This window comes from Pan troglodytes, chromosome 8 (genome assembly GCF_028858775.2).
Source record: "Pan troglodytes isolate AG18354 chromosome 8, NHGRI_mPanTro3-v2.0_pri, whole genome shotgun sequence".
Classification (NCBI taxonomy): domain Eukaryota; kingdom Metazoa; phylum Chordata; class Mammalia; order Primates; family Hominidae; genus Pan; species Pan troglodytes.
In genome coordinates, this window is record NC_072406.2 from 43881561 (window position 1) to 43903319 (window position 21759).

Genomic DNA, 21759 nt, shown 5'->3' on the forward strand with positions numbered 1-21759 from the left:
TCCTCATGAATGATTAGTTTGGGGGGTTAACTTTAGTCTAAGTAAAGGCATATAATAGTAACAGGATGATTTCAAGAGGTAAGAAATCGCTAAGGGTGGTAGCCTCTGGAAAAGGAAGAATTGGAAAGAAAAATGACTTTCTATGTATACTTTTTTGTAACCTTTTGAATGTTCTACCTTACAGAATACAACTTAAAACAGCAGTATCAACAATGAGAACAACAAGAATAAAGTAGATCTAGGGAGAGAGGTGGTTCTCAATCAACACTGCCAGGGAAAGATGTCCATAACATCATCTTAAGTGAAGCAAGCTGTGAAACAGTAGGTATATTCTGATCTCCTTTGCCCTTAAAGGAAAAAAAAGTTGTATTCTCACAGAGAAACATCAAATTATCAACAGTGGTTACTTTTGGGGCTTGACTTGGTGGCACTTCCACCTTTAATTGGGTATAATACATGTATGTGTGTGCATATACACACACATATATAACTATATTGTATATATTTATATAATACATTCATAACTACATAACCATCTATTTTTATACTAAAAATCATAACCGTTCTAAAAGGGGGGAAAACGCCTAGTTAGATTCCACTTTAAAAATATATTTCTGTTTAAGAAGAACAGATATTTTGATTTTCAAGTAGTTTTTTTTTTCACTTTTGGTATTTTCCGCATTCCAATTTCATGGTGACCATTACACTCAATATATAATTTCCTGGCAAAATCAAATGTGTAAAGTCCATCCGTCAATCATCCATCATCCAGTATAGCAATTTAGTAGATTGCACCTGTATCAATAAGAGGGACACCATATGTAATTTCCTATAATTCTCATTCAATACTTTTTCTAAACTCAAAATAATTTCAACTTAGTAACAGATCTTTAGTTAAGGATGGATCTTCAAAATCATCACAAATTTTTTTAAAAATCCAAAGAATATTCTCCACCTTCTTCAGATTAGTTAAGGTCCCGTTATTCTATCTTTCCTTTGCACAATTTAATTCTCCTTTCCCAACACTGACCAAACTTACATTAACTTCACATCTATCTTCCTCACTAGACTCAAAACTCTACAGGGGCAGGGTGCAAGTCTGTCACATTCTTAGCTTCAGGACCTTGGACAAAGTCTTTCAAAAATATTTGATGAATTAACTTTGAATGGTATAAACCTTAAAAAAAAGGAGTTACAAGATTTTGCAGATATTCAAGGGGAAAGAAGATGCTAAATAAAGATTATATAACTAACCAAATAAGAAAGATCCACATCATACTTAGAAACAGCACATAGATAGAAGAAAAGGTTATTTGCCTAAATGATTCGTGTGACAAAATTAAAGCACATGCTCTCCAAGTACAACTGCTAAAAGCCTCCAGAGTTTGGCTACCTTATAAGTATCAGGCTTTCAGTCACAAAAACAAAGGCTTTAAAGAAATAACCACAAGTAACTTCCAAAATGGGATTATAATACTATACTCTTAAGGTACATTATCATTGAAAAATGCACCTTATTAACAGGCTGTTTCAGAATTCCTTATATTTCAATAATCTTTTAAAAAAGAAATACAGAATAGCAAACGTACTGAACCTCCTCCCCACCCCCCCACACACAGGGCACACAGAGTCAGACTTTTGTTTTGACAACTCTTAGACTAATCCAAATCTGAATACTCTAGTGAATATGTAAAGTTTTTGGCATGTATATACTTACACAATCTACTAGAGTTTAATTAACTCTACTCCTGAACTTGTATGCGAGTTTCAAGAAAAGTTCAACCAACGTAGAAAATTATCCTTTTGAAAACAAAACAAAACAAACCAAAGTTTTCTGGCCACAAGGATAGCTAATTAAAATTATATACTTTCTTATGCAACCATCTTTTGTCAAAGTAGGGCAGTATAAAAAGTAGGCATTCACTCTAATCGACATAACTGATAACTCCACAAAGCAGGTGCTGGAAAACTTTTTCTGTAAAGGGTTACATGGTAAATATTTTCAGTTTTGTGGACCCTACCATCTGTGTCATAACTACTCTATTCTACTAGTGTAGTAAGAAAACAGCTACAAGCAATATATAAGATTATTTACAAAGTTCCAATAAAAACTATGTATGGATACTGAAACAAAATTTTATATCATTTTCATTGATCACAAAATATCATCCTTTGTTTTTTTCAACAATTTAGAAATATAAAAATCATTCTTAGCTTGCAGGCCACACAAAACCAGGCCCAATTTGGTTTGCTAATCCCTACTCTAAACCAATGACTTAGTAAACCTGGTTTATACCACTTACTAGCTATGTAAACTTGACCTCACTCCACCAAAATAGCCCAAATAACAAAGAAAACCACCACCACCAATAACCATAACTGAATTAACCTCTTAATTAGCAGGTGGGAGTTAGAGAGCTATTTTATTGGTACAACAGCAGCAGCAACTAACATTTATTTTGAGATTACTATGGCTCCAAACAGTGTTCTAAGCATTAAGTATACGCTAATTTCTTTAATTCTCATCACAGCCTTGGGATGGATATTTTATGATCCCCATTTTACATACAAGGAAATTCAGGCAGAGAGAGATTAAGTAACTTATTTACGCTCACCCAGCTAGTAAAATGTGGAGCTGAGGTTTGAAGACACGTACTGGGTTCTGCCCTCAGTATCCTCAGAAATTAAAATGCACAACAGAAGGTAAGTACACATGAAAAATAATGATAGTTAATGCTCATCAATAATAAAAAGCTAATTTTTAAATGGCCTATACTGCAGTAAGAAAAATGGAAACTTGATTCAAATAGATGCGAGCATCAGTATTCTCAGTGAAAAATTAGGAACAGTAATCCCTGATTCCTTCCTGTGTGTGCTGGTTCAGGAGAACAAATGTTAGTAAAAATACCCCAGGAGAAAAATGCAAAAGGCAGTTCACTATGATTTTCTCTAAATGACTGTCCTGATTATCCTAATACAAATTTGCCTCTAGCTTTGCTGTTTGGTATTTGCAGATTTATAATATTTGCCCATTACTGATACATTAGCAATAAACACTAATAATCAGGAAGTCGCCTTTCTTATAACAGTTGTAACTGAAATCACAACCCATTTGCACACTCTTTCCCATGAGATCTTTAGCGGTCAGTTGGTTCTGTGTGCTGGCATCCTAAATGCAAGTGGAACTCTTCAGGGATCATATGAAAACGATTTTAGGGTATAAATTAAAATTTATTTCAGTGTAGCATTAAGTTGCCAATGTGGCTTTGTGTCCGGAATTGGTGGGTTCTTGGTCTCACTGACTTCAAGAACGAAGCCGCGGACCCTCGCGCTGAGTGTTACAGTTCTTAAAGGCGGCACGTCCGGAGTTTGTTCCTTCTGATGTTCCGCTGAGTCGGGGGTTGTTAGCTAGCCCTTTCCCAGAAAGCCTGACACCTCTGTCTTTAGTCCGGGGGCCACGCTAGTCACTTTTAACTGGCTGACAGGTGCCCGGTATTTGGCCCCCGAATTCTAAGGAAAAATAGGACAGAACAGCAACCAAAAGGGGTCTGATGGTACTCACTGCTTGGCAATAGGCAATTGTCTCGTCGCTTGGCAATAGGCAATGGTCTCACCGCTCGGCGATAGTCTCACCGCTTGGCGATAGGCGATGGTCCCTTCGTGGTCGCCAAAATGTGTCCGCAATTGGTGGGTTCTTGGTCTCACTGACTTCAAGAATGAAGCCGCGGACCCTCACGGTGAGTGTTACAGTTCTTAAAGGCGGTGTGTCTGGAGTTTGTTCCTTCTGATGTTCAGATGTGTTCAGAGTTTCTTCTTTCTGGTGGGTTCATGGTCTTGCTGGCTCAGGAGTCAAGCTACAGACTTTCGCTGTGAGTGTTACAGCTCTTAAGGTGGCGCGTCTGGAGTTGTTAGTTTCTCCTGGTGGGTTCGTGATCTGCCTGGCTTTAGGAGTGAAGCTGCAGACCTTCGCAGTGAGTGTTACAGCTCATAAAGGCGGTGTGGATCCAAAGAGTGGACAGCAGCAAGATTTATTGCATAGAGCGAAAGAACAAAGCTTCCACAGTGTGGAAGGCTACCTGAGAGGGTTGCCACGGCTGGGACCGGCAGCCTGCTTTTATTCTCTTATCTGGCCCCACCTACATCCTGCTGATTGGTCCATTTTACAGAGAGCTGATTGGTCTGTTTCACAGAGAGCTGATTGGTCCATTTTGACAGGGTGCTGATTGGTGTGTTTACAATCCCTGAGCTAGACACAAAAATTCTCCATGTCCCCACTAGATTACCTAGATAAGGAGTGTCGATTGGTGTATTTACAAAACTTGAGCTAGACATAGAGTGCTGATTCGTGCATTTACAAACCTTGAGCTAGATACAGAGTGCCAATTGGTGCATTCACAATCCCTTAACTAGACATAAAGATTCTCCAAGTCCCCACCAGATTAGCTAGACACAGAGCACTGACTGGTGCATTTACAAACCTTGAGCTAGACACAGAGTGCTGACTGGTGCACTCACAATCCCTTAGCTAGACACAAAGGTTTTCCAAGTCCCCACTAGACTCAGGAGCCCAGCTGGCCTCACCCAGTGGATCTCCCACCGGGCCGCAGGTGGAGCTGCCTGCCAGTCCCACAGTGCACCCGCACTCCTCAGCCCTTGGGTGGTAGATGGGACCAGGCGCCGTGCAGCAGCGGGTGGCGCTCCTCGGGGAGGCTCAGGTGGTGCAGGAGCCCATGGCAGAGCGGGGAGACTCAGGCATGTCGGGCTGCAGGTAGGCCTTCCCTGCGGGGAGGCAGCTAAGGACCGGGGAGAAATCGAGCGCAGCGCCAGTGGGCCAGCACTGCTGGGGGACCGGATGCACCCTCCGCAGCTGCTGGCCCAGGTCCTAATCCCCTCACTGCCTGGGCCGGCAGGGCCGGCCAGGCACCCGCTCCCAGTGCGGGGCCCGCCAAGCCCACGCCCACCCGGAACTCTAGCTGGCCCACAAGCGCTGCATGCAGCCCCGGTTCTGCCCGTGCCTCTCCCTCCACACCACCCCGCAAGCCAAGGGAGCCGGCTCCGGACTCAGCCAGCCCAGAGAAGGGCTCCCACGGTGCAGCGGCGGGCTGAAGGACTCCTCAAGCACGGCCAGAATGGATGCCAAGGCCGAGGAGGCACCGAGAGCGAGCGAGGGCTGCCAGCACACTGTCACCTCTCAGCTTTTAGAAGTTATAAGAAAACACCATCACTTCTACATAACTGGAGAATAAAAGCATCCCCAAAGAACTTGGCATTTTAAGACTTTGGCTGGCCAAGGAAATAAGAAATTTCTAAAACTACATTCAGTCCAGATATTTCTCATTGGAAGGGAGTTACTTGCCAGAAAATTATTTCAGAGTCTACTTTCATTACTTACCTAAAAATGAGGACGCTCACATGACAGATGATCTCTACAGCACTGGGGGAGGATCAGCAAGGCCAAACACATTATAAGAAGACACGGGACTTTTGCTTGTGTTTATTCCTGCTTGAGGTTGAGCCTTTTGAGTATTTAAAAAATATATACCAACAGAACTACTCTCCCAAGGAAAATATAGCCAACATTTGTAGACCATGTAACCTTCAAGTATGTGCTACTTTTTTGTCCCTGTATCTAACTCAAATCAGGAACTGTATTTTTTTTTTAATGATTTGCTTTTGAAACTTGAATTCTTGAAAACAGTGTGATGCAATTACTGCTGTTCTAGACCCCAAAGAGTTTTCTGTGCAAAATCTTGAGAATCAATAAAGATGGAAAGGAGAAATTGGAATGTTTTAACTGCAGCCCTCAGAACTTTAGTAACAGCACAACAAATTGAAAACAATTCATGCCACAGTTAAAAAAAAAAAAAAAAGACACAGGAGACAGACTAGAACAACAGAGACTCTCAGAGCAAAATTCATCTGGCAAATAAAAAACATTGTCTAATTTTCCAAAATTTGTACTCTCCCCAAATATTTGCTATCAGCAAATCACATAATTCTGTATTATATGTGACTGCCTTGGTAAGAAAGAGATACTTATCAACAGAACGAAATCCATTCATGTTACTTGAAGTTGTTCATAACAAAGTTTATCATGAAGGAAAATCTCTGGCTTAGAAACAGCCCTCCAACTCATTCACTTTCCAAAGTCCAATGTCTGGGAGCCATGCCTTACACCTCTCTCCCTTACCTCCCCTATCTTGGCTTCCACCAAATAGTATCAATTTTATCTTGCAAAAAGCCCTCAGATATGTCCCCTTTTCCTAATCTCCACTGCCAACTGTCTGGTGCAAGTTGCTCTATCAGTCCCTGCCTAGACCATGAGTACTCTTCACTGGTCCCTCCCACTTCCACTTCTGCCCCTTTTCTAACTGACACAGCCAGAGTGATGTTTTCAAAAGACAAATTAGAATGTGTCACCCCAGACTGAAAACCTTTCAAAGCCATAACACATTGATGAGGTTGTCCACACTCTGGTCTGGACCTTCTTCTCGGACGCACCCTGCACTCCTCACCCCCTCACTTTCTTTGTCTCATTCACACTGACCTTCCTTCCATTTCCTGAACACCCCGTGACTCTCTCAACAGAGTCTTTACACATGTTGGCCCCCCATTTCCTGTAATCCCTCTTATCTTATGCCCTTTCTGCCTTGATAACTTGGATTCATCCTTCGGGTCACAAAGGAAAATCACCTCCTTAAGAGAACTGTCCCTGACCTAGGTTCAGATATCCCTGTTAATAATCTTAGTGGCCCCTGTATCTTTCCCTGATGGTACTTACCACAATTGTAATGCCTCATACTCCTAACAGACAAGAAGCTCTAGAGGGTAGGGTTCACACCCCTTTGTGTTCATATGGTACCCTAAGAATTTGGCACAGTAACAGACCATCTAGGAGGAGCTATTTGTGATATACTTCACATACTGTAACATTTACCCCTTTACAGTGTTACACATAGGAATGGAAGAGGTTTACAATATAAATACTGGCTGTGTCTTAGGGTAACTCTATGTTTAACCTTTTGAGGATTTTCCAGATTGTTTTCCAAACAAATTTTCCATTTACATCCCCACCAGTAATGTATAGGGTTTCCAATGTCAACAAATCCTCACTAATACTTGTTTTTGTCCATATTTAAATTATAGCCATCCCACGAGGCATGAAGCAGTATCTCATTGTGGCTATTCCCTGATAACTAACGACGTTGCGCATCTTTTCATGTGCTCACTGGCAGTTTGCAGATCTTCTTTGGAAAAATGTCTATTCAATTTCTTTGACCAGTTTTAATTGGGTTATTTTTATTGTTGAGTTGTAAGAGTTCTTTATATATGTTGGATGCAGGTTCTTTATCAGATATAAGATTTGCAAATATTTTCTCCCATTTTGTGGGCTGTCTTTTCACTTTCTTGATGGTATCCTTTGAAGTACAAAAGTTTTTAATTTTAGTGTAGTCCATCTTACATAGTTTTCTTTTGTTGTTTATACTTTTGGTATCAATCTAAGAAACCACTGCCTATCACAAGGTTATAAAGATTTCAGTCTATGTTTTCCTCTAAGAGTTTCATATTGTTTTTATCTCTTACATTTAGGTCTTTGATCCATTTTGAATTAATTTTTATATATTGTGTGAGGATATCCACTTGTCCCAAGACTACTGGCTGAAAAGACTATTGGATAATTCTTGGTACCCTTGTTGATTATCAGTGTACCACAGATGTAACAGTTTATTTTTAGACCCTTAATTCTATTCCATTGATCTGTATGCCTATCCTTATGCCACTACCACACTGTTATTTATTATAGCTTTGTAGTAAGTCTTGAAATTGAGAATGGGGAGTTTTCAAACTTTGATTTTCTTTTTCAATACTATTTTGGCTATTATGGATTCCTTGTATTTCCATATTAATTTTAGAGTCAGCTTGTCAATTTCTACAAAAGGGGCAGCTGAAATTTTCATAGAGACTGCATTGAAACTAGAACAATTTGGGGTGTATTACTATCTTAACAATGTGAGTGTTCTAATTCAAAGACACAGATGTCTTTCCACTTATTTAGGTATTTAATTTTTCACAACAATATTTTGTAGTTTTTGGTGTGCAAGTCTTGCACTTCTTTTGCTTATTTGTAAATATTTATTCCTGCATATTCTGTTTAATGCTACTGCCAACGTCATTGTTTTCTTAATTTCTCAGTTTTATTTCTCAATTTCCAGATTGTTCCTTGGTAGTGTATATAAATACAATTGATCTTTATATTGATCTTGTATCTTTCAACCTTGCTGAATTCATTAATTAGTTCTAAGAATTTTTTAGTGGATTCCTTAAGATTTTTTTACATACAAGATGTCATCTACAAATAGAGAACGTTTTTCTTCTGGCTTTCCAATCTGGATGCTTTTCTTTTTCTTACCTAACTGTCCTGCTTAGAACCTCCAGTACAAAGTTAAATAGAAACAGTAAGATAACTCAGTCTTGTCTTGTTCTTGATCTTAGAGGGCACACTTTCAGTTTTTCACCATTAAGTATGATGTTAGCTGTGTAGTTTTTGTAGATTCTCTTTATCAGGGTGAGGAAGTTCCCTTCTATTCCTAGTTTGTTCAGTGTTTGTATGATAAAAGGGACTTAGATTTTGTCAAGTGCTTTTTCTGTGTCTATTATCATGTGACTTCTGTTCTCTATTCTATTAATGTGGTGTCAACACTGATTTTTCATATGTCAAACCAATCTTGCATTCCTTACATATATCCCATTTGGTCTTGGTTTCTATGCTTTTCATATGTCACTAGATTTAATTTTCCAGTATTTTGTTGAGAATTTTTCTTTGTTAGTTTAAGACACAGTCTTGCTCTTGTCGCCCAGGCTGGAGTGCAATGGTGTAATTTTGGCTCACTGCAACCTCCGTCTCCTGGGTTCAAGTTATTCACCTGCCTCAGCCTCCAGAGTAGCTGGGATCACAGGCATTCGCCACCACGCCCAGCTAATTTTTGTATTTTTAGTAGAGACGCGGTTTCACCATGGTGGCTAGGCTGGCCTCAAACTCCTGAACTCAGGTGACCCACCTGCCTTAGCCTCCCAAAGTGCTGGGATTACAGCCGTGAGCCACCACACCTGGCCAAGAATTTTTACATCAGAACTATAGACCAAAGATACTGGTCTATAGATTTCTTGTGTTGTTGTTGTCTTGTCCATTTTTATCATGGTAATACACTGGCCTCACAGAATCAGTCAGGAAGTATTCTCTCCTCTTGTATTTTTTGGAGAAGTTTGTAAAGGATTGGTATTAGTTCTTTTCTAAATTTTTGGTAGAATTCACAGTGAGGACATATGGGCCTGGGTTTTGTGTGTGTGAAGGGGGAAATTTTTAAAATTATAATTCAATCACTTGTTATAGGTTCATATTTTCTCTGTCTTCTTGACTCCGTTTTGGTAGTTTTTGTTTTTTAGGAATTTATCCATTTCATCTAAGTCACCAAATATTTTGACATATAATTACCTTTTTTAAATTTCTGTAGAGTCAGTAGTGATATCCCCTCTTTCTTTGTTGATTATTCTTTTATCCTGGTTAGTCTAGCCAAAGGTTCATTAATTTTGCTGATCTTTCAAAGAACCAACTTTTGCTTTTATTGATTTTCTCTATTGTTTTTATTCTTTATTTCATTCATTTGCACTTTCATCTTTATTATTTTCTTCCTTCTGCTTGTTTAGGTTTAGTTTGCTCTTCTTTCTCTAGGTTCTTAAGGTGAAAAGTTGGGTTATCAATTTGAGATCTTTCTTTTTTTGAAAACAGTAAGGATTTATAGCTATAAATTTCTCTCTAAACAATGCTTTTTAAAGTTGCAGACCATAAATTTTGGTATGTAGTGCTTTAGGTTAATTTATCTCAAGATATTTTCTAATTTCCCTTGTGATTTCCTCTTTGACTCTGATTATTTAGAAGTATATTATTTAATTTCCACATATCTGTGCATTTCCCAAATTAGGAGTATATCATTTAATTTCTACATATTTGTGCATTTCCCAAATTTCCTTTTGTTACTTATTCCTAATTGTATTCTACAGTGGTCAGAGAACATACTTTAGTATCATTTCAATCCTTTTTACATGTATTGAGGCTAATTTTATGTCCTAATAATCTATCCTGAAGAGTGTTCCATATGCACTTGAATGTGTGTTCTGTTCTTTAAGTGGAGTATTCTACAGATGTCTGTTAGGTCTATGTGGCTTATAATGTTGGATCTGGGAATGGAGCTCAAGCTATTCTGGTGTTTTCAAGAGGGTGCTTACCTTTTTAAGGGCTCACCATGCCATTTAATATCATCCTAATGGTAGGAGGTATGCACAGTAAGGTGCTCGCTTTGGATTTGCTCTTAAACACATCTATTCTGAAGAACTCCAAGGAGAGCAAGGTAGGAAATGAATGCAGCTGTCCTATCTTTCCTGATTAATTTCATATCTATCTCATGGGCATGTTTTAAATACATGACTACAATGTACGCTGCAAATAAAAATATATACAAGAGCACAGTGAAAATAAATGATGTTATTTCAAACTGCTAATACTGAAATTTAGTCTGTACAAGCACTTTCTGAAAGAAATATCATATGACTTGGTACAGAAGAAATATATTTTATGATTAAGAAACTTCTCTTACAAAATCTACTCTGTGAAGTAGTATCCATTTGCAGTTGATTTAAGGTAGGCCTTTGTGAGGCAAATCTAGAAATTAAGAGCACTACATCAATATGCAAAAATTATTTAACAAAATACCTTTTACTGTTCTTGCATGAAGTTTGTGGTTAATTCCATCAAAATGTTCAGAAGATAAGATGTGCGTACTTTCTTCAACATACCTAAAAAAAGAAAACTGGATTTACAAACTTTTAAAACTACAAAACAGTATTATTAGCATATCATTAAGGCCGCATCTATATTTTTTGAAAAAATAACAGTATTTAGGATCTTACACAAAAGTCATAAAGATATTTGCCTTATCAAACTGTGTAATATGAAAGTTTACCACTTTAGTAAAGTACTATGATTTTTTAAAATATATACATGAATATGACTTAAATACTATCTCTTGAATTATATGAAGTTACAAAACCAAAGAAATGCTTAACTTTTGTTTCTGATTATTATGCAATCATCATTCAGCACCTTCACACATATTCTCCATAAGCTTCTACTATGGAATCATGGCCATTTTTACTTGGACAATAGGAAAATTACATGACTTTCCAAATACATCAAAACTTCCTAACTGAATAAAACACAGAACTCCTGATTCTCGACTGAGATTTTACCTTCTAAAATATAGAACCCATAATCCAAAAATAGTGCCAGAAATAATAAATCTCAGGAAATAACTTTTTAACTTTAATTTTCTTTTCCTACTCACTTTTTCATCTTTATCCTGAACCTTTGTATCATATGGCTTCTTGATGAAAGTAATAAAAGCATTTTACTTTTTAATACTGCATGGTGAATCATTTTCAAACTTGTGAGGGACAGTAGTCATGACAGAAGGATGCTTCCATCCCAAATTAATGACACTAACTATATGATCTAATTAAATCAGAAAAAGTTAAGTATGGCAAAGGTGTTTTAGAAGCAGCTGTGCCTTAAGCAGTCATATGGTAACCACCATGGAGCCTGAATCTAAAAATATTCTTTCAAGCTGGTATGCCATGCCTTGTTCCAGTTTTGAAGACCATATCACAAAATATCCACACAAGTAGGGTACATAGAGTGATGCAAAGAGACTTCTGAGCTATCCTCATAACCAACGTAAAGGTCATGGCAGGTAAATACATTCTTTTCACAGTTTGTCTAGCTAGATCTTCTTTCACATTTGTTCTTGAGGACTGAAGCTCCCTAGGTTCAACTGGGCACTTCTTGAAAAGCAAGCTCCTGAAGCTCTCTGCCCTTGTCCAGGACAGGCTGGCTGCACAAAGACTTCAGGTTTTCCTAGGGTGTTAGAGTACAATTACCTTGTGTACTTGGTAAAGGGGGAAGAGGATTCACCTGAGACTATAGGTGAAGGGAAGAGGAAAGACCATACTTAAAGTGATCATAGATTGAAGGAAGCAAGGAACCCTGGGAAAGATGGAGAACATAAGGGTCGATGACAGCAATAACGAATAGGTGCTTAGAAACAGAAAAGAGTACTATGTTTCAGCAAATGCTTACATTCCTATAGTCCTCCAGTCTGTGTCCAGAAGAATGTGGCAATGACAGAACATCTGTTCCTCCACTCCCAGGATGAGCTTCCTATAGCCATAGATGGACAAGGAGGCAAAGATACAGTAGAAAAAAAATGCGAACACTTCAAAACCTGACTGAAGCAGAAAACAATCTGGTCAGTATGAAGAGAGTCTCAGCAGGGGCATGGTAGCATGAAGAACGGAGACACAATCTTGCAAAGGGGCAGAAAGCAACTTTATACGTTAGTATTGATATAGCACCCCTTTAAAAAACCACTGCTTTAGACGAATCTTTATTTGTATATTGGCCAAAAAAAAAAAAAAGGCCACCTATATTTAAAGAAACTCATCATCTTTTTACCTATGGTAAAAATAAACTATTTCTTAGTATGTTCCTTAGAATTTTTGTGTAAGCATTCTGTGGTTCCTAGGCCAATCTAAATTAATAGAGTTAAAATTAAAGCTATCATATTCAATATATCTTTTTATGAAAAATCGAAACTAAAATTTCATATTTTCTGGAATAGAAAACATCCAGAAGAGTCACTACAAAATGTATCAAAATCTTAGAATATGGTAGTTCAAGCAAATACATTTTCATAACTTAAAACATATGAAAAATAAATACATATAATGTTTCGTTTATGATTCACACTTCTCAGTTACATTAAATGAATCAAACTTTTAATTGGGTAAGGGAAAATCACTCTCTTGGCACATTAAAAAAATGGAGATCATTATAATTTCAAATGAGAACATCTATTTAGTAAGGTTTACAGAAAAATATAAAGCAAAAAAATCCCTTGGCCAAATAAAATGTAGCCACAGTACCAGCAGAGTTGCAATATCTAGCGCTTTTCTCACCATTTATTTAGTGAATACCTGTGGGACATACACTCAGCAGCTTGCTTAGTGAGATAGGGGCCCTGTCTTTAAAAAGCCAGTTGAAGAGCCTTGCTGGTGAATAAACTGTTCTCTAAAATAAGTAAAATGTAAGATAACATGTGATGTGTCAGAAGACGCTTTCAATAAAATAATTTAAATCACTACAGATGTTTGCTTTAAAAAAATGTGTTTAAAAATTTCCACAGAACATCTCATGCCTCCCGTCTCCTTAGCTTTAATACTGACCTCACTTCTCAGGAGAAATGGACACATACAATACAAAAACCACATTTAGAACAGCCTAAGTCTCTGTGTCCTACAAATTCTCATCTCCTCAAACTCTGCAACTGCTCAGAAAAGGATGTTTGTGGTCAACTAGGAAACTCACTGCCCAGATTATTTTTGGAAACACAAGAGCCAGCCTCTTTGATGCCTGACACTAAACCTGCTCTCCTTAACTCCTCAAACCTTCAGTACTATTCTCCTCTTCATGCTCTCTCTAGATCATTTCACCTTCATTTTCCAAAGGAAACAGAAGTTATCTGATGGAAAGTCACTCTCCTTCCTGGTATCACATACAACCTACCAAAGTGGCTCCAGTCTTTCCTACTCTGGACTTGACACACCAAAGTGGTGCCCCTCCTCCTTCCAAATGCCAGACCCTCTGCCTATGCCTAATCCCATTCTCTCCCATTTTCCCAACAACATGAAAATATTATTCCTTCTCTTGTTTATATATTCAACCTCTTCTTCTTACGCAGATCTTTTTGCACTGGTTTTTAAACAAACCCTAGTCTCTTCCTTTAAAATAACAGCAAAACAAAACCATTTGGCCCCACATCTCCCTCCAGCTATAGCTCACAGGCCTATCTAGACACTTCCTGCTTCAAATAAACTTCTCTACAGAGTTGCCTAAATGTTCTGACTTCATGTCCTCATCTCCTATTCACTCCTCATATGTGCTTGAGCCCCACTACACCACTCCTCCAAGACCCTTCTGTCAAAGTTGTCCACAGACGCCATTCAGTCTTCATCTTACTGGACATGTTAGCAGTAAAACCATCATTGTTCATTATCTCCTTAACATCCTCTTTCTCTTCTTTTATATCAACCAGAAGTCCCTCGTCTTTCCTTCTGCCTATCTTGTCATCCTTGGCCACTGAATGCTGAAGAGCCTCAAGGTAAACATCATGTCTCACTCTATATTCTCTCCCTAGGATATCTCATCCATTTCACAGAGATGTAAATAAAAATGAACTTTTTTGTTCTGTACTTTTAATCTCTAGTCCAGACCCCTTCTATGAGCTCCACACCTACATATCTGTAGGTCCATATCTGTCTACACAGGCAGCATACAGAATGATAAGGTGCATGGGCTCTGGAGGTGAACTACGTAGATTTAAATCCTGTTTCTTCCACTTACTGTCTGGCATTGGACAAGTCTCTTAACATTTCTGTGTTTCCATGTCCTCAGCTTAAAAAATGCTGTAATAACTGTAAATCCTCAAAAATATTGGCTATTATCATTATTACTATTTGACCTTTCCTCTTGTGTGTCTCAAAGCCATCTGAAATGTTCTGCCTTTGAAATGCATGATGTTCCCAAAATGTGATCTGCTGCTGGAATTCCCTCGCTGTCTAAATGCTGTAATCAGAAATCTAGTAGTTATTTTTAATACAGTTCTCTTTCCTCTCCCATTTCTAATACAACATATCTGTTGGGATTTAAGGATTAAATCTGTTATCTTTTCTATAACTGCACCACTATAACTTTACCCCAAGGTCCATCCTCTCCAGTGTACCCCACTAAAATGGCCTGTAACCAGTCGAGACACTTCCACCCTTTACCCCAAAGCACCATCCACGCTGCAGCCAAAAGGATCTTTACAGATTGCAAATCTGGACAAGTCAACTTCATGCTTAAAACCTTTTATTTGTTTCTCCTTGGTCTTAGAATAAGCACTGATCTTTATTAAATATGACCTAAAAAGCTCTATAAGGTCTGAACTCTGCCTCCCTCTCCAGTCCAATTTCATACCATATATTCCCTTGGTTCTCTCAGCCCATTCTCCACTTGGCTTGATTCCAATTCTTCCTGCTTGCTTTGCTCCTTCCCACCACAGGGTCTTTGCCCATGCCCTTTCTTTTCTCTGTTTAAAATGCTATTTCTTCCTCCTCTTCTCCTAGTTGACTCTTATTCATCCATCAGATTTTTGCTTAAATGTATCCTCCTTAGGGAAGCCTTCTCTGGCCTCCCAGATGAAGCCAAATACTTTTATTCTTGGTACTCATCATCTTACCCCTTTCTTTCAGGTTAGAGAAAGAGTAAGTGAATTTAGGGAGGAAGGAGGAAAGAAGTATCTTAGTCAGCCTAGAAATTAAGACACTTAATCATTTAGTTGAAAAAGCAAACACAGGCACAAGGGGAAGAAGAATTACTTAGGTAACAATAGGTTATATGAAGAGAATTACGTGGGTAATCACAGGCTGTAAAAGGAAAGAAAAAACTAAATAGCAAATCTGCTGGAATAAGAACAAGGAACTTCTCTTGTATCTCCAACCTCACAGTTTTTATTAAAATGAGTTAGGGAATAGAATGTTCCCACTGGAACTATATGTTCGGTATACAGGTGATGATTCATCCAGTCTTAGCATATTAAGCCATAGACAAATCCAATCCAAATGACTAAAATGACAAAAAATATGTAATTTTAATAGGTTAATTTCAACAATGTCCTAAACACCTTTTAAACTGATATTTTGCATTATTGCTTCACATTTTATGTGTGCGTATAAACTAAAAATCAAAATTGATTTTAATGGAATACCACTTAGTAATCAAAATGAACAAGTTATTAATAAACACAAGTTGGATGAATCTCAAGGAAATAATATTAATCTCGAGACAATCTCAAGAGAATGAAAAAGTTAAATTAAAAAAAGTTAAATCAAAAAAGTTAAATCTAAGGATCCATTTAAATAACATTTTTAAAATGGAAAAATTATGGAAACGGGGCAGATTAGTGGTTGCCAGGGGTTAGGGACAGGGGTGGGAAGTGGGAAGGCAGATGATTGTGATTATAAAAGGCCAACATGATGGAATCTTTGTGATGGAAATGTTCATCTTGACTGTAGTAGATACAAGAAGCTACAACATGTGATAAAAATTAGATAGAACTAAATAAATACACACACAAATGAGTTCGAGAAAAACTAGGAAAATCTAAATAAGATCTAGAATGCATCAGTGTTAATATCCTGGATGTTACCACCGGGGGGATTGTGTAAGCGGTGCATGGAACATATATTATCTCTTGTAACTGCATGCAAATTTACAATTATCCCAAACTTAAAAATGTCATTAAAAAACAGCTTTAAAGTGGTTTCACAACATTTCTCAAAGACACTGGATTATATATACTCGACTACAGAATTCCAATTTTTTAAAAGGAGGCTTCCTCCAGTTTCTTCATGTTCTACCTTTGCTGCTGTCAGCCCATGAAGAAAGGGAGATTTAGGTAGACAGAAAGAAATGTCTTGAGGTTGTAATGAACACAATAAAAAAAAATCAATATTTTTAAAAAGTAGATCTTAAAATGTACTTGAAAGTTTGAAATCATAATGACATAAACAACTATTTATGACCTAAGAAAAAATGCCTACTTTGGTACTTTGAAGTATTAAAAAAAAATCACATAGAATTAAATTACAAAGCTCAAAACTTGTTTATGCAGCTGGTCTTTTTTAAAATCAAGGAACTTTAAACCTACAATTCTAATAGGCTTACTGGTGACACCCCAATCCTTTGAAAAATAAATGAAATATCATAAATCATTTGACAGTTTTTAAGCTTACATTTTTATCATCAGTCAGGCTCTTTAAAAATAAAAAAGCAATATGAAAGGATAGGATCTTGCTTTGTGCCCTATAAAGTTTAAGATAGAAAATAAATCATACTATTAAATGTCATTTAGAACCTTAACTTCAATACTTAGGATGAAATTGGCATAATATTCATGGTCATTCCTATGAGAATTCATGCAAGTCGAGTAGCTTTTCTTACAAAATATTGCAAAACTCTGGCACTTCCTGTGATAAATGAAGCAATAAGGCTTTGGAATTGCAATTGTGTATATTTAAGTACTTCATATAAGCAACCAGACTGTCATCTTGCTGGATATCCAGCACTACGAATTTATTATTTGTTATCCAAAGGAATGTTTGAATACTTATAAAGAGTAAAGGGTTGGGGTAAGCCCTTAACATTTAAAGCTACAAATGTAGGACTATATTGAAGCCACAGTGTCCAACCTTAATTTTCTCGGCAAGTTAATTTAATGAAAAATATTCACAGATTTTTCAGGAAGTGTAGAGATGAAAAAATCTATAAATATCTTGAAAATGTTTAGGATTCAACATAACATTAAGATCTAGATATTAGCCACAGCATCCTGAGAATTTTTATCACAGTGAAGTTGCAAGAAAATATATTATGGGAGTCATTCTCCATGACCTGGTTTTAAGGTAAATTCATTGATGGGTCAATAATCAGTTCAACTCATAAAAATGTGCTTTGAGAAGTCAGCTGAACCAGCATTAGTGGAAAGAGGTCAAAGCCGGGCCCTCTCAGTTATCTGGCCCATCCTATTTTAAAAGAATTCTGTTGAAGGAGATTCATTCCAAAGGCCAAAAAAATTACTTCTGTCTTTTCTGATGGTTTCATTTACCCATCACATAAGTGAAAATCCATAATTTTCTTTCCCTTCTTGAAGCAATAATGGCGGAACTTCTGAGAAACAGTCTCAGAAGATTTATACTGTACCAATATAAATCCCAATCATTTTAGATTTCAGTAGTTCTTCTAATTCGCTTTTAAGATACAGCCACCAAAACTGTGGCCTCCAAATAAGGCCACTAATGTCACATCCATATCAAGCTGTACAGGCATTTGATAAACACTTGAATGACTGAATTAGTGACAGCAGAAAGCCTACTTCTCATATTTTGCATATCGTATTATTGCTAAGAAGTATCCTTAAAGATTATTTAAGTGTACCTCTAATTTCTCAAGAAATTAAATGCTGAATACATACCAAATAGTATTTTCAACAAATGTGCAAGTTATAAAGAATAGTAAAATGAACACCTGTTTTCCCACTAGCCAGTTTAGAGAATACATTACTTATAACTTTGAAGTCCCCTATATGGCCTTTCCCATTCCAATTCCAATCCTTTTTCCCATGCCTTCTCTCCAGCTATCCTTTTTTGTTGTTGTTGTTTTTGCTTTCCTTTATAGTGTTACCATATGTATCCCTAATATCTTGCTTAATTTTGCAAGATTTTGGATGGAGTTATATTGGTTGGAATCATATTGGAAGTATTCTTAAGTTTCTTGGTTTTATTCTGTTCATGAGACTTATCCATGATGATATGTTTGAATGTGGCACAATTTGTGTCTTCTCTTATTGATGGATATCTGAGTTGTTCCCAGCTTTCTGGAACATATTATGTATTTCTCTATGTAGATTACCAAGAGTTTCTATGCCTCAGAGTGGAGTTGCTTGGTTGATATATGCACAACTTATTAGTTAATGCAAATGTATTATATGGTTGATTCAATTTGTATAACCACTAGCAGGGCAAGATAAGTTCAGGATGCTCCAACATTTTTGCCAATCTAATGGACATAAAAAAGTACTTCCTTGTGATTTTTAAAGCTCTTTTTTATTTCTTGAGGCAAAATTTATATAAAATGAAATGCACCAATCTTAAGTGTACCATCCCATAAGTTTTTTTACAAATGCATATACCTTGTAACCCAAATCATTACCACTACCCAAAGTTTGTTCCTTCAAAATCCTTCCCAGTCAGTTCCCATCCCATCCCCTAGAAGCAATGACTTTTCTCATCCTTTCCCCTCACAGATAATTTGCCAGTGTTTCATTTTATGAATAACCACACTCTGTTTATCCATTCTCTTACTGATGGGAACCTGGGCTATTCCAGTTTCTGGCTAGTATGAATGAAGCTATATTATGCACATATATTATGTATGTTCTTCTCATAAGAATCTTTTTGATGGATTTTTATTTTCATTTCTCTTAGGCAAATATCTAGGAGAACTGCTGAATCATTAGGTAAGTGTATTTAACTTCATAAGAAACTGCCAGATCTTTTTCCTCAAGTGGTATACCTAATGTATAAGAATGCCAGTTGCTCTAGATCCTATCTGATTTTAGACAGTATGGTGGGTTTCTCATTCTCATTTTAATCTGCATTTCCCAGATGACAAATGACGCTGATCACATGCTTACTAACCATTTGAATATCTTCCGTTGTGCACTGTCTGTGTTACAAAGTGTCTTTTCAAATCATTTGTTCCCTATTCCTTTTTAGTTTCTGGTTGTTCAGCTTTTTGTTATGGAGCTGTATAAATTAGCTATATATTCCTTTGACAAATATACATTTAGCAAATATTTTTCTCAGTCTGTGGCTTGTTTTTTGTTTTCTTAGTGGTATCTTTTGATAAACACAAGTTTGGTTTTTTCAATGAAGTCTATTCTTTAAAGCTTTTCTCTTACAGTGATTGCTTTCTACATCCTAAGAAATCTTTGCCTACCCCCAAGTCATAAGGATATTCTCTGATGTTTTCTTAAATTCTTATGGCTTTAGCTTTTTATATTTAGTAGTATGATTCATCTCAAATAGATTTATATGCATGATGCAAGACAGAAATTGAGATTTATATTTTTGCTTGTGGATATCTAGTTGACCCAGCACCATTTACTGCAACACTTTCCTTTCCCTACTTGGTTGCTTTGGATTTGTTTGAAATCAAAGGACTATATAAATGGGTCTATGGCCTCTGTTCAATTGCATTAATTTATTAGTTTATCCTTATGGCAGCACCATGCTATCTGTATTACTGCAGCTTTATAGTTATGGTACAAATTCAAGTCTTCCAGCTATGTTTTTAAGATTCGTCAGATTTTCTCAGTCTTTTACATTTCTATGTAACTTTTAGAATTAGCTTGCTAATTTTACAAAAAGGCCCATGGATTTATGCTAGGGATTATGTTGAATCTACAGATCAATTTTGAGGGAAATGTCATTTAATTGAGTTTTCCAACCATATGGCATCTCTCTTCATTTATTTCTATCTTTAATTTTTCTCAGTATAGTTTTGTTGTTCTTATAGATTTTGCATGTCTTTTGTTGAATTTATTCCTAAATGTTCTACTTTTATTAGAAATAGGAAATAGGTTCTATTAATGATCATCTCAATTCAAAAATACTCATTTCTCAGGGTGCCTCCATCGCATTTTCACTCCTTGGAAACATTAAAAACATGAAAATCGTGAGAAAGTTTAATATTAATTAGTACATACTATATTCTGTATGGTAAACAAGACAAGAATTTCTAAAAATGAATGGAGATTCTACAAGTTGGCAGTAAAATAAAGGAATGGACTAAAGTCTAACAATATACATGCTGGAAATCAGGCTGGGGAATTTTTATAATCCACACACATTTTAAGTAGATTATCTGATGGGGAAGAAAGGTGTCAGACATACCATTACCTCAGTCTGCAGTTGCACCAATCTTTTAGGTATGGAACTTTTGCTACCTAACTACTCCAAAGCTTTTTTGACATCTGACCCACGCAGTCATGAGCACAGGTTTCAAGGAGAGGAGAAGAGCAGCAAGTATTTAGCTTTGATTTTGAGCAGATATAGTTTAAGCTCTTAGATAAAATTTAAGCTCTTTGTCTTCTGCTAGAGACAGAACTGTATCCAGAGACTGAGGATTCCTACTTGGCCTTCTTTCATTTGCAACTTGTTATAATAGTAGTTTCACATTGTCCACTTTACTGTGGCTCCTTTTCTTCCTTCTGTGGGTTTTCCTGAACTACTAATTTTATTTTCCGTATCTTCGCTATCTGATTCTTCAGACCTCTGTATGTACGAGGATCTAAGAGTGAATTAATCGAATTTCCCATTATTACCACTGAGATCCTAAAAGACATTCCCTTCATCTTTGGCCTTGCTGGCTTCTCTTTTTGCTTCCCCTTTAAAGTATTTTCTCCATATGCTTTGTCTTAACTTTTTTCCTCTACTCTTCTTTGTCAAACTTTTCCACTTCCTGAAGCCTTTCTTTTGATTTTTCAAGGTTTATACCACTACAATCCTCTTCCTTAGCATCCTTTAAGATGCACTTCTGCATCGGTGGCCAGCGCCGAACCTACTTCCCTTTGTCAGTAAGAATTATGTTCTTATTCACTTAAAATTTCTCGTTTCTTTTGCGTGTGATTTTGGTCACTTTTTTCTTGTCACTGGATTTAGACAATTTTTTATTTTATATTTATTTATTTATTTAGAGACAGAGTCTCTCTTTGTTGCTCAGGCTGGAGTGCAGTGGCAAGATCTCGGGTCACCACAACCTCTGTCTCCCAGGTTCAAGCGATTCTCCTGCCTCAGCCTCTGGAGTACCTAGTACTATAGACGCATGCCACCATGCCCGGCTAATTTTTGTATTGTTTTTAAAGGCGTGAGCCACCGCGCCCGGCTGACAAATTTTTATTTTACAATGAATTCTCTTCAAGATCCAACCAACCCAAGCATACAGTACTATTTCTCCCTAAAGAAATCAGCATCTGGGCCACCTTCAGC

General features: G+C 37.0%; 1 protein-coding gene across 27 annotated transcripts in view; it reads right to left on the reverse strand.

Moving 5' to 3' along the window:
* Window positions 1-21759, reverse strand: part of ZNF438 (zinc finger protein 438) — a 186920-nt gene that overhangs the window by 53568 nt on the left and 111593 nt on the right. For 19 of the 27 annotated variants that reach the window (XM_054660929.2, XM_063781539.1, XM_003951616.6 and 16 more), the window contains one exon: window positions 10769-10851. The exons of 2 other annotated variants lie outside the window; for them this stretch is intronic. The gene's annotated coding sequence lies outside the window, so the exon portion shown is untranslated. Of the gene's footprint in view, window positions 1-3562; window positions 4149-10768; window positions 10852-12190; window positions 12340-21759 lie in introns of those variants that run through there. 6 more of the 27 variants (XM_054660928.2, XM_063781533.1, XM_063781534.1 and 3 more) reach the window with 4 other exon arrangements.